This window comes from Rhinolophus sinicus, chromosome 2 (genome assembly GCF_057876585.1).
Source record: "Rhinolophus sinicus isolate RSI-liver-muscle chromosome 2, RSI-T2T, whole genome shotgun sequence".
Taxonomy (NCBI): domain Eukaryota; kingdom Metazoa; phylum Chordata; class Mammalia; order Chiroptera; family Rhinolophidae; genus Rhinolophus; species Rhinolophus sinicus.
In genome coordinates, this window is record NC_142502.1 from 40,234,747 (window position 1) to 40,248,273 (window position 13,527).

The 13,527-nt window shown below is 36.4% G+C and overlaps 1 pseudogene; it reads right to left on the reverse strand.

Moving 5' to 3' along the window:
* Positions 1 to 9,460: 9,460 nt before the first annotated feature.
* Positions 9,461 to 9,552, reverse strand: LOC141572016 (small nucleolar RNA U3; annotated as a pseudogene).
* Positions 9,553 to 13,527: the final 3,975 nt, after the last annotated feature.

Sequence of the window (13,527 nt, forward strand, 5' to 3'; positions counted from 1 at the left end):
AGAAGCCTTAAAATTGTATAGGTTTTCTCCTTTGTTTATCATTGGGTTGCACTGCTTTAAAGTTATTTTTCCATGGATTAAAAATATAGAAATGCTATACAGTGATGTTTTAGCATTGGGTGTAGGTGAGGCTAGCCAACCGCCTCACCATGTGTGAGAAGAATGCTGGTCTGCCAGGGAAAGCCCCTGCTTTTTGTCCAGTTTTCAGTTCTAGCTGGTCCAGCAAGTCAGACAACCAAGGTGAATTAGATCATTCTAAGGAGCTACAAGTCTACACCAGGGCATGCCTTTCACTAGAGTGGCAAAAAATAATGAAGAGGTGACACTCACCTGGTACAGCACCTTCAGTTGGGAGATTTGTATATGATTATCTGGCCTCTAGGTTCCTAGATACAGAGAACAGGGGCCTGAGGGGCACAAAAGACTCTGCAAGAGAATGGGAAGCAGGCAGGCTAGTTTGGAAGCATGGTGGTTGTGGCCTTCTAGGGGCTCCCTAGAGCAATTCCAAGGGGATGTGGCAAGGCAGAGGGTGAATAAATGTGGGTCAACCCATGCTAGGAGCCTTCTACCTTGCCAAGTACATGGAAATATCATTCCTGTACTATCCCTTGTCCTGGTATTCCCATTTCATCTCCTTTATCTCTTTTCCCCATCCTATCAATCAGATTGTCAAGCTTTTCAGTTTTTAGTATTTTTGTGTGGAGGAAGGATCCCACAAAGAGAACAGTGCCTCAGGCTCATGACAGTCATGATAAAGCTCTACTTGTACATTCTCATTTGACGAATTTAAATCTGTCCTATAAAGTATTCTCAATGTAGGTTAAATATAATAATTTGGCTAATTGGTAAATAAGAGGAAAGGCATCTTAAAATTGCCAGATGTGAATTTTCTACAACACATAAGTTAGATATCAACAACACAATAGAAAAAACAAATTCATCTCTAAAATTAGACTGAAATGTAAGCACAATATTGTGGTTGAAAGAGCTTTGGAAAGACATCAAAATGCTATCTCTAGTTTATTCCTGGCAAGGCCTCCCGTTGTGAATGGTTGGGAAGATCATTCAACCTATGTGTTCATCAGTGGAATTTGGTGATCACGACTGTCCTTTCTAAACTGTGAAAAGTTCTCTAACCCTAAGCAGTGGGTTTTCTTCCTGTTTGAGAGACTGTCCCCCAACACCTTGGTTTGCATCCAAGATCAAAGGACAGGTTAAAGTAGAAGCAAAATTGAATAACATGAATTGTTGCTCTAATGTGGATTAAAATTGGAGAAGGGCTCCGTCTTATGTGAGACCCTATCTTTATTCAGTAACATTAATAATTATAACTTAAAATATTCTCAGTGTGAGTTAGATAATAATGATTATTATCTAATGTTAATTAAGAAATGAACATGAAAAGAGAAAAGACATCTTAGAACTACAGGATGTAGATTTTCCATAATACTGCACAATATGAAAAATATCAAGTGTTAGCTTTGGAAGGGAGAAGGCTGCTTCCTTGAGAAGAGAGGAGTGTGCTGACTTCTAGTTGGCCTTTCTAATGAAGGAAGATGCAGAATAGGAGAAACTCAGAGAGGAAAGACAAAGATATTTAAACAAGGTAGCATTCAAGAAGATGACAATGACTTAGCACAAACTATAAATAATGATTATGAAAACAGTGATGTGAAAACAAGTGGTCGAGACATAGGAAAGTAATAGTGTTTTCTAACACTTCACGTAAAACGATACTCATAGGTTTTACATATATGTATATACATGTATGTGTATACATATGTACATATATGTATATACATATATATGGTGCTATATATATATATATATATGGCCAAAAAATGTATATACATTTTAAGAAAGGAAAACTGTATTAAAATTGTAATAATATATACCGATAACAAAAGATGAATACAAATCACGTTTGACTTTTGCAATTACAAAAGGTGCTCAAAGTGGTTGCCATCAGATACTTTTGATTACGGCAAACTACTGCTTGAGCAACGTTGACTAAAGTATCCACTTGTATACATTTTTTGGCATTATACATATATATTAAATTATATATATATATATAATTTTTTTAACTTACCTTCTCCTGATTGTAATATCTTTGGACAATATAGAAAAATACAAAGAAACTAGAAAACACCTTAAATCCCTTACCATAGGAAACATTATATCTGGTATATTTCCTTTCAGGTATATATATTTAAAAGTAAAATTTGGATCCGACTTTATAAAGTTTTATATCCTTCTTTTCCCAAAGTATCAATCTTTGTGACTATTCCCCACAGAATCATATAGTCTTTAAAATGTTGGTTTTAAGTGGGCCTATAGTATTTTGTTATCTGAATGAAACTTTCCCCCTGTTGTTATAAAAATGTGACTATCCTTCACATGGTAATGTGCAGTTAGAAGTAACAGACTAGGTGTTCACATAGCAGCACGCATGAATCTTAAATCCATAATCCTGGGTGGGATAAAAGTAGGAAATACAATGAGATGTATAACATAAAATCATTTTTAATGAATAAAAATGCATACAGGCAAAACAACAATTCACTCTGTTCAAGAACATAGAAGGAAAGGGCTCAGCACAAATACTTTGTGATACAGCTTTAACCATATTGACTAAAAGTACATATGTATATTGTGACTTACAGTTCCACTCCTAGGCATAGGCCTGATAGAAATATGGACATTGTTCACCAGAAGATGAACCAGAAGATTCTTAGCAACCCTATTAGCAAGAACCAAACTGGAATCTACCCAAAGGCCCATCAAAAACAAGAATGAAAATGAGCAGTGGTAGAGGCATAAAATAGGATATTATACAGCCGTAAGAATGAACTATCTTCAGTTGTACACAAAAACATAGATGAAGCTTAAAAACACAATATTGAACTAAAGAAGTCAGACACATAACAGTGCAAATGATATGGTTCTGTCTATTTAAAGTACAAAATCAGCAAAATTAATCTCTTCTGCTAAAAGTCAGGCTAGTGGTTCCCCTGAGCTCACAGTGACCAGAGGAGGGTACAAGAAAGGCTCAGAGAGAGCTAGCAACGTCTACTTCTTAATCTTGAGACTGATTGCACCAAGTTGTACTCTCAGGATAAGTGAAATTGTCTATATTTCTATGATATTGCAGTACAAAGGGTTTTTTAAAGCTATATGTTAAATACATGAGAATGGTTGCCTATCAAAGGGGAAGTGGAAGAATAAATTTCATATGTATGATTTTCAAGAACTTATCACTAAAGAATACAAGAATTTCTTAATGCTATTATGACTTTTAGAAGAGTAAAATGTTTACCTTTTGCTTCAGGGCTTTTTAGAAAACGTGTGGCAGAGAATGAAATTAGGTAAGCAATTAGATGTAAGTCTTGTTACTATGAATTTGGGCAATTAAATGTTAATACTTCTCCAAAAGTGAAATTCATGTAGTAATTATTCAGAGATTACTTGCTTTGCCTTAAAATGCAATGCTTTAAAAATTGCACCTTTTTACCATATGTATTTTTGGAACGTAGTATTTATTTCCCTTTGCTTTTCCTCGTCTCCACATTTTAACCTCAACACCAACCTTTCCAAATGTTGAATGTAATCCCAGGCACTTCCTGCTGGAATGAGGCATTTTTCCTTCCAGAGAAACCTAAACAGATTAGAAATGCTTCTGATTTTAATTCCCTACAGAGAGTTGCTAGAAGAGTTGTTTCAGGTTATCCTGGTGACATTTATTAACATCAGAAGGTGCAGAGATAAGACCATCAGAAATGTTTACTTTACTTAACTATTTAGATCCTCCCACACCTGCTTAGCTCAGTGACCCTAACTATCTTGTAATTGCCTACATTAAACGTTTAGAGGATACGAGGCAAGAGTACACCAGGATAAGGAACATGCATATCATTTTCTTTTGCATCAGGTTTCATGGATGGTTCTAATTCCATTTAATGGATAAAATGAAAAGAATTTTACTAATTGAGTTGTTTGTTTTATGAGTGTATTGCTAGGCATACAGGAAAGCTTTCACTAGATACTTTCATTTTATTTTTCAGTATCATACCTTTAATTAGAATCAGGATTTAATCCAGGAATATTTTTTTTCCTCCAACCCTTCCTGTTTTGGCAAAAAGATGATAATTTTTACAAAGAAAGTCAACTTAAATTTTGCCTTCTTATGTGATTAAAAAAACGACAAGAATAACAACTTTACAAATGTCTAGTGATTGTGTCATTTCTTAGTATGTCCTTGCTTTTTCTTTGAGTTTTAAGCCAAAACTGACCATTTCTTGTTTGGAAACATGACTTAGTAATGTATAATTTCAGAATGTTGTTCTTTTTTTAATGAACTGCAAACTCATTCCTGTGACAAACTTCTTTGTGTCTCCTTAACTTTCCTTAATTGCTCTTTTTTTGCTGAAATTGAACCCGATCTCATAATACTGGGTTCATTAGTCTTCTTTGTATGTATGTATAAATATTGCATAGTGAAAGGAATACACAGGTATATAACTCTTCGTCCTCTGAGAATATTCAATGAATTTAACGCAGAGTCATGTGCTCTGTCGTTTACTAAAGCCCCATGGAAAACCCTACTGCAGTAGCTATGCAAAGTTCTGGTTAAACATTGTCTTAGCGTTTGCACTGCTCCGTCTGTTGTTTTTACGCTAAAGACTCAGCCCAGGTTGGAGGCAGTATTGACTTTGTAATTAAACCATTTTACCCTCAGAATTTTGTAATCACTGCATTTAAAACCATCTGTTGTGGTGAGAGGGTAAACTCTTTTTCCTTTCAAGGTAAAGAAAAAATCTACAGTGGATTTTTTTTTTTTTTTTTTTTTACTTTCAGAGTCCTGATTTTAGGGCCTTGATTTGCTAACATAATCAGTAGGAAAAAAGGGGGAAATTCCCTTTGAATGATGGAAAAAGAAGCCTGTCACAGAATTCAAAATAAATGTAGACGAGAGTATCTTCTTACCTGCTGCTCTTTTTCAAAGGTGTATTGTTTCTTCTTGTGTATGCAGTGTTATTATTACAATAACAGAGTTAAATTATAATAATAATGTATTAGAGGATGAATAGGCTGATATTAAAGACAGGTTCCTCCATGTTGCATAGGATCGGCAAATTTTCTTGCCAACTTGCCATGTCATTGTCAGGACTTAGCATGTGCACTTGCCATGGGTAGTGTGGTGCTTATTACAAGGAGTAGAGAAGGCCCATGAACACAAGCAGAACGTTCAGAGAAGGGGAAATATTTTTAAAATAAGTCTCTTATGAAAGGTATTAGCTCTGGAGCACTGCAGAACCTGTAGGCCCTGCTTTTATGTTCCCAGGAAGAAGAGGCAGAAAAATGGCCTAATTTGCACCTCTGTTAAACCTTTTTAAAGGGCATGAAATCAATCTCATTCTCCACCTCCATATCGTGGACATAAGTAATGTCTGAAATACCATAAATCTCACCTTTTGTATTTGGGAGATGTGGCAAAAAGAGTTTAAAAATACGAACTTTGGTGTCAGACCAGGGCCCAGGTCATGGCCCTGTCACTTTTAATCACCGACTTTGGGAAGTTGATTAACCTCCCTAAAACAAGATTCTTTCATCTATAAAATATTGAAATGAAAGTACTTCTGTCACAGGACTGTTGTTTGGTTTTTATGAGATAATGTGTTACAGTGCCTAGCATATAGGAAGCATAAAAAAAATCATCTTTCTATCTCAATCAATTCATCCACTTGAGAACAAATTCTTGAGGCATTTCACCTTTAAGTTTCAATGTAGTTTATGAATAAAAATAACTGGATATATAGTTTAAAATACATTTGTAAAGCAATTTCAAAGTTCTCTTTAACATCTATTTTATATGCTCATTTGGGCAGAGAAACAAAGCAGGAAAATAATTGCCAACTATCATAAAACTCATTATTAATTGAAAATATTTAGCAAATAATTTAGAGGCTTTTGAAGCTCAATTCAGAGATTCCTCCTAAACAGCTGGAGGCCAAACATCAACAGCTGACTAGAGCATGGGACGGGGGTGTAGGGGGGATAAAGAGAAGAGAGGGTGGGCAGGAGCAGGGCACAGTGTCAATCCCAAACAGAACCATAATATGCCAGAATACAAGCTTTAACCAGATGGTGTCTGACTTGAACTCTTTACTCCGCTGCTTACTCAATGTATAGCTTTGAGGAACCCACCTAACATCACCAGTACACAGTTTAAAATGGAGATAATAATAGTGAAGTGAAGCTAATAATAGCACTTATCTCCTAGGGATGGTTTACAAAAGGTAATGCATATAACCCCCTTAGCACAGTCCTGGCACATAGCAGACACTTAGATTCATTTTTATTACCAGAGCACCATAATTATGTGATGACTGCCTATCGAACCCTGGGATTCAAAATAAGAGAGTTGTCACCGACATTATGAACGTTCAGAAATAATGAAAAGCACCAGTTTCTCTTACAAGTTTAACTCATCCTCTGCCAAATTCAAGGATTATTTTTTTCTATGACATTATTGTTACCATATTATTAACAGGAGCTGTTGCAAAAACCATGTTGATGCCAGGTAACCAATATATAAATTATCCTTTTTGCCCAAAATGAAAGATAATGAGTAACTTACCTTTAGCAGCACACTGTGCTAGGCACATAAAAATTACTTAAGGAGTGTGCATTCAGTTGAGTTCCATCAATGATATAATTGGTCCTTGAAGCCATGTATGTTTTCATTGTGGCTTTGATTAAAAATTATAGGAAAAGACAAGCAAAATCTTTATAAAATCTTTTGCTATTTATGTTAAGAAAAACATGATATGTATAATTTTAGTTTTGATTTGTTATGATGAACTCATAATAAGCATTTATAATAATTTCAAAAAATCTGGTACTTATAAAAAGTGTTATGTAAACTCGTAATCCCAGGGCACATTACGATATGTAAATGTTCTAACTGGTAGAAAACTTATAGAATATCTATGAAAACATGTAAAAGTATATAGCTTGAAAGGGAAATGAGGAAAACAACTTTTTTAAAAATGGAACTATTTTGACAACTACAAGGATTTCTAACTGCTTGGACAAAAATTTCTTTTATTCTGCATAATAAAAAAATTCTATTTCACATTCTATAATCAGTTCAGAAAGCAATAGTATCTAGAACCCTGAAGATTATAGGAACATTTCCATCTTCCTTAAAACTTCATCTGGTTTACAATCCTCATGGGATAGGAAATTCCTCTTGGTTAAGAAATAGGTGCTTGTATAAGCCAGTGTCTGGCCTCGTACAATAGCTTAGCAACAGGTCAATGGTGCCTCCTTGAGCTGTGGACAAACTCCTCTTTGAACATGGGAGGTGAGGAGAGGTAGGATGGAAAGCTTTAAAATCTCCCTGGAGGGGAAACTTTGTCACCAACACAAATCACAGGTAAAAGATCAAACTGATACTGCTTGGGAGTTAGATTTTTATGTGAATATGTTAATAATATGCTATCATTGGCCTCTGTCCAGTTCACATACTTCTCTGGTTCTTATCAGCGTAGATAAAATGAGGTAAACCAGACGAGAGAGAAAGCACGGGAACCCATCAGCTGTGCATCAGCCACCCGATTGTTCCCCTGTGGCTGTGCTCATCTTGCCAGTCAACCAGTCACAAAGACCTCAGCTTTGATCTCAATCCGACTGTTTGACAAAGCCAGTTTCAGGTGCTCTTCATGGAGACAGCAGATTACAGACAATACCATGCTGAAGAACGCTATCTCTGAGCCACGGATACTCGAAAAGCTATCTCTTTATCCTGGGACATGCTTGTTCCAAGGAGTCCCAGAAATGAGCCGACCGTGGAATGGAAGGCATCCATTTATCAGAATTACAAAATCTCCCTCAAAAAGACCAAATTTAACAGGAACAACTGAGTAACACTTGTATATGCCATAAAATCAATAGATTCATTTTCAAGGAGTAGCTAGAAAGGCTGATGATGAACTTGAGCAGCTAAATATGCTCCCCACTTTTCCCAGAACACGTCCACCTGTAGCTGTTGAAAGTGAGCAACAATAACAGAATCAGATGACTGACAGTTAACTCATAGGCACATGATACAAATCTTTAAAACCCATACTGACCTTTACTTATCCCCATTTCACTTTGGCCAATACCTGTGGAAGGCGAAATGCCATTTTAACAATTTAGTTCTAAGTCCACTTTACTACAAGATATATGTGGCTTTAAGTTGCCATTAAAGTGCAAAGCCCTTTTCTTTATAATTTGAAATTGTACTATCAGAATTGGGCAAATGACTTTGTTGTCGTCTAAAGAATGGACTGTGAGTTTTACCTTCCTGTTTAGCTCGGTGCACTGCACAGAGGTCAATTCCTCCCCGTCTCAGCAGCCCTAGAAATGTCAAATAAAATGGCGTTGCGTTCCAATCACATTTCTTTTGTGCTAGACTTGAAAATCTTAGTCTTTAATCTTTTCAAGTTAAGGAATAAAATGGAAACCCTTTCTCAGCTTCATTTCCCTTTAAAAATTGAAAACAGATATACTTATCTTGAAGACGTGAAATCTCATGCTCGGTGTGATGTCACTGTAGGGCCCAGCTTGAGGCATCTCACCTCCTCACATCACTCTAGTCACTCCTCTTGTCATTCAGTTCGAGAGCTTTTCACATTCTAAGTTTGTTTATTTACCTCCACTGGACATATTTTCTAAAAAACTTTTTCTTGTCTAAATTAAACTGCTATCATTTCCATTTTTATTTTAGTTGCCAGGGTATAATACAAATGGTCTACTGGATTTTGTTTTTCATCTTACCTTGGGCAATTACAACAGTATGATCAGCCAATAGAATGTCTGTCATTTCTCCTTAATTTTGGACCAATAAAATGGGATAATGTAAAGGGGTTCCTTAAAAACAAGGCAAGTATTCAGGATTTTTCTGTCAACAAATCTGGTTCATCACATTTAAACAGGGTCTGCTCAGTAGAAGAATTCTCAAGAAAACACACACTAGCCCTTGGTCACTAGACAATATTCAACACTTTAATCACCAATTCCTAAATCTTAATAATGTGTACATTATAATACAAGATGTTTCATATTGTTTCTAATTACCATAGTAACAAAATTTAATTATTACATGAAATCATTAAACAGAGAGTCCTCTGTAATTTTCCCCATCCTGGAAAATCACCATCAAGAATTCAAGGCCTAATCTCCTCCCCAACATTTTTTATTTATATGTATATCATAAAAATATAAGTTGTCAACAAAACTGTTATGTCATGTATAATAATTTGTAATCTGCTTCCCCACCCTCCACCACATAGAAATGTTTCCATGCTCCCATGTGTTTTAGAAGAGCACTAGGTTTTAAAACTCATTTTGGGGGAAAAATTAATTTTGTAGTGTTTGTTTTCAGAAATATCTAATGTAAATCCAAATATCTACCAAAGGTAAGCTTGAGTAGAAAACAAAAAGATCTTGTTCAGTTAGTATCTAATAACGAACTATAGAAATGATCCCTGAAAGTATAGTCTTGTTCCGTTAGTATCTAATCCTTCTTAAATGGTAGCATTTCCAAAAGCTCAAAGAAGTTGGAGAAAACCATGAATTTTCTCATCATTGTATGGGCAGAGTGCAGAGGTGGTTGTATGAATCCCTGAATATCTGTATCCTGCAGGTGATTGTTCTCTGTTTTCATATCTCTTCTTTTCACCCCTTGTCCTTTTATTCTTCGCTTCTAACCAGGCCGTCAGAGTTTTTTCTATGTATGTATCACACGACATTTCTGATTTTAAAGGTTTGAATTTGTTGCAAGAAATTATTGTTTCCATTATAGCAAGAGTAAATGATTAATTGTGAGCCATTTTCATCCCAGGTAAATATTCTTTTCAAAAAATGAAGTATTTTAATGCATAGAGCATGTTTGTATTCAGAAGATATGCAAATTTATATAAGAATATCTTTCTTGTCTTAAGTCTTCTTTCTATTTCTCTCTTTCTTTCCTTTCTTTCTCTCACTGTGGTAACCAGGGCATAAGGGCAACTGCAACATGTGGCCCTTTATTTGATCAAGGGTAATAATCAACCCAGCCTAGAGGAAGGTAGGTCAGCTTTCCTAGTTCACCTGCGAAATATAATCTTTTTACGTGCTCTCCAATTGTGAGTCCATCTGCGCCACCATTAAGAAGGAAAAGTCTACAGAAATAAAGGGGCTGAATACAACAAGAACTGAATATTTAAATTTTATTTGAATATGCATAGGTAGGGACTGCCACTCTATGAATGGAAATGTGTCCTTTACTCACTTCTTTGAATCAAAAGAGCCATAGATGGGTTGCTTTGTTGTTTGTTTGCTTAGCTAATATTACGTTTCTTCTCCTGCATCATAATTTTTGTCTTTGCATTTATCTTTTTTCTCTTTTAGATTTTAAGCAGAGGGCAGAATTCTTGAGATTATACCAAGAAATGCCAAAACATGCTGTACTCTGCAATATGTTTGTTAATCATAGTTGCCAGAACAAGTGATCTTCATTTGCGAGGAACAACAAGGGGGAATTCATTCCAGGGCTCCCTATGTATTTGTGACACTAACAGTTTCTTCGAACACTTGAGGAAATTTTATACAGTATCTTGGAGTTTCTATGAATTCTAACTATTTTTCTGTTACAAGTCATTCAAATAGATGATATTAATACATCAGATTTTCCAAGTTTCTAATGTAACAACTTATTAAACACCATTGGGCTTCCAGGCTATTCTGATGCTTACAGGTACCTTTCTTGCCCATATCTGACTCTGTGATATCTCTCGGCTTTAAGACTCTCTGTATAGACTCTTGCTCTGTGAACAGACAAGCACCAGAAAAAAAATGAGGTATACCTGCCAATGGCTGTTGGCTCTGGAAACCTTATATTCCTACCCATCAGGATAATACTGCCTGGTGCTGAACAATACTTGTTGGTCGATACACTGACTGATTACTTCAGAAAAGGCTTCTAGAACTGCTGTTGGAAGATAGTGATAGTTGGCTTTGGGCTGAGCGTAGTGGATAAAGAATCGACATGTCGCTATGAAACTCAGAAGGGAAATATGGGAAAAGAGATGCAGGAAATTGTCATTTATAGAACATGAGATTATTAGGAACTAGGAGAAGATAGAACAAAGGAATCTAAGTAAGCCGCATGTCATTGTTAACAGGGCTATTTTTACTTCATGACTATTTTAAATTTTATGTACATTCATGAAATTAAAAGGACAAAGCTTTAAAATTTTCAGCTTGTGGAACTTCCACATAATAAGCATTGTAGAACACCTTCACCACGTTTCTAACCCTTACTCTGTCCTCTAGGTTACACATGGGGTAGAGGACTGAGACTGAGGGGTGGGCTGGGAGTCAGGAATGGAGAAAGCGTGTCTACTGTGCATTTTACTAGTAATTAAAAACTGGAAGTTTGCATTCTGCCTTTAGACTCATCAAAATGTGTGTATGGCTTGTTATTGTTGTATCAGTACATCCTGCATCACCTAAGGACCAAAACAGTAGTATATTTTTGCGTAGTCTTTACATATGTGTGTGTGATGCAGTGGTTTAAAATCTACCCTAATGCAAGTCAGGCAGTCAGGGAATTACCTGATATGTGCTCATTAACTTGGATTTTGCAGAAATTTCCACCTTATCATGAAAATCTCATGGCTGTGTTGTTTGATAACTGAGCTTGTCTTTTGGATGAGGAAAAACAAATCATGAGGCCATTTTATTGGTGATTAAGCAATTACGAAAGAAGTATGCAACCAAATGGAGAAAACTTTCTGGTTAGATTCTGCTTTCACTCACTAATCACCAGGTCCATTCCATTTTCCTTCTTCCGTGATTTTGCCGGAGAACTTGGAAGAACAAGGCTCATAAATGGATGGGTCATGTTGCAGACCCTGCCAGAGTATGTGAGTAGATAATGAACAGCATGTGAATAAAGCAAGTCATGGTAAGGCAGTGAAAAGAAAAACAATAGCAATCAGTGTATTCCACTGGTGCAGCCTAGCCTGGGTAAAGACCTCTTTTGATCTGTCATTCCCATCTGTTACCTCCCTGTCTCCTGCACTTTCGGTGCCTTTCTCTCTGCTAGTTGTTTCTCTGTAGTCCATAGCACACATAAATGTTTCATAGTCAAAAAGAAGAAGAAAACAAACAGCCTTGTTTTAACCCTCTAGCCCCATGTTCTCAAAAGCGGGGAGTCCAGGAAAGGTTTTTAAAGGTTTCCATACTCATTGTCCTCCTTTTCTCACTTGCCATTTACAATTCAGTCCAACCCCCATACAAACTGGCTTTTGCTCAGAACTTCACTCAAACTACCCTTGGAAAGCCCTCCTGTCTCCATATTGCCAAACCCAATGGATAGTTTCCAAGCCTTTTTTTAGGAGGAAACTATACTGTTTGCCGCTATTGACCATAGCATATTTTTGAAAATCTCCACTTCATTTATGTCAAGTCACAACTTTCTCCATGTTCTGCTCCCAGCTCTCACCATCAGTCTCTTTCATGGATGCCTTCTCTTTAAACACAGGATTTGGGGGGGGGTTTTCTTTCAGCTCTCTGCTCTACTTAGTCTATGAACTCGCCCTGGACAATAACTTTGACATTTAATAGTTTTTAAGTAACACCTTATCTTAATGACGATCAAGTGCATATTTCCAGCCTTCGTGGTCCCCCTGAGTTTTAGACCAGAAATAGGCCAATCCAGGCATACCTCAAAAATACCTCAAAACTAATTTGCATAAAATGATTGTTTCTTGTCACTCTTCACTCATCTATCCCTGATAGACACACTACACTTCCTCCTATATTTCTTAATCAGTTATTAGCGTCATCACATACCCAGTCTCCCAGATCGCCCTTTTCTCTCCTATGGCTCTTAGTACCACCTCCACCACTACATCAATTATCAATTAATCAAGTCTTCTCTTTTCTCATTTTTAATCTATCAATTCATCACAAGTTGAGACCTTAACTACCTTTTACTTGGAACATTGCAATATCTTCCTCATTGTTTATGCAGACTGTAGTAACCCAAGAAATACCAGGCCTAGCTTTTATATGACACATGGGCTTCTACCCATGAGTAACTTGTAATTCAGCAGAAACCCAAACACACAGACCCACTTCAGTCAAGCAGGACTTGGTCTCAGCATAACTTAGAAAAGACTTTGATTGTTGGACATTGTTGTTTGCACTGACCTTGGGTGGAAAATTAGATTTTATTCCTTCACAAGGATATGTGGAAAATGAATCTGAATCATTCCTTTTATCTAAGGGAATGTGTGAGACATCTAGCCTTGAAAGCAGAAGGCAGATGAGTTGCTAGGCTATTGAGAGGTGTGTTTGCATGGAGAAATAATTTCAAGGGAGGAAGCCATGTGTTTATAACCTCATCAATATTAATTGAATTTGAAAGAAGGAACTGTGACACTGACATTGACAATGGATCAAATCATGACCTCCATACTGCCTGAATTT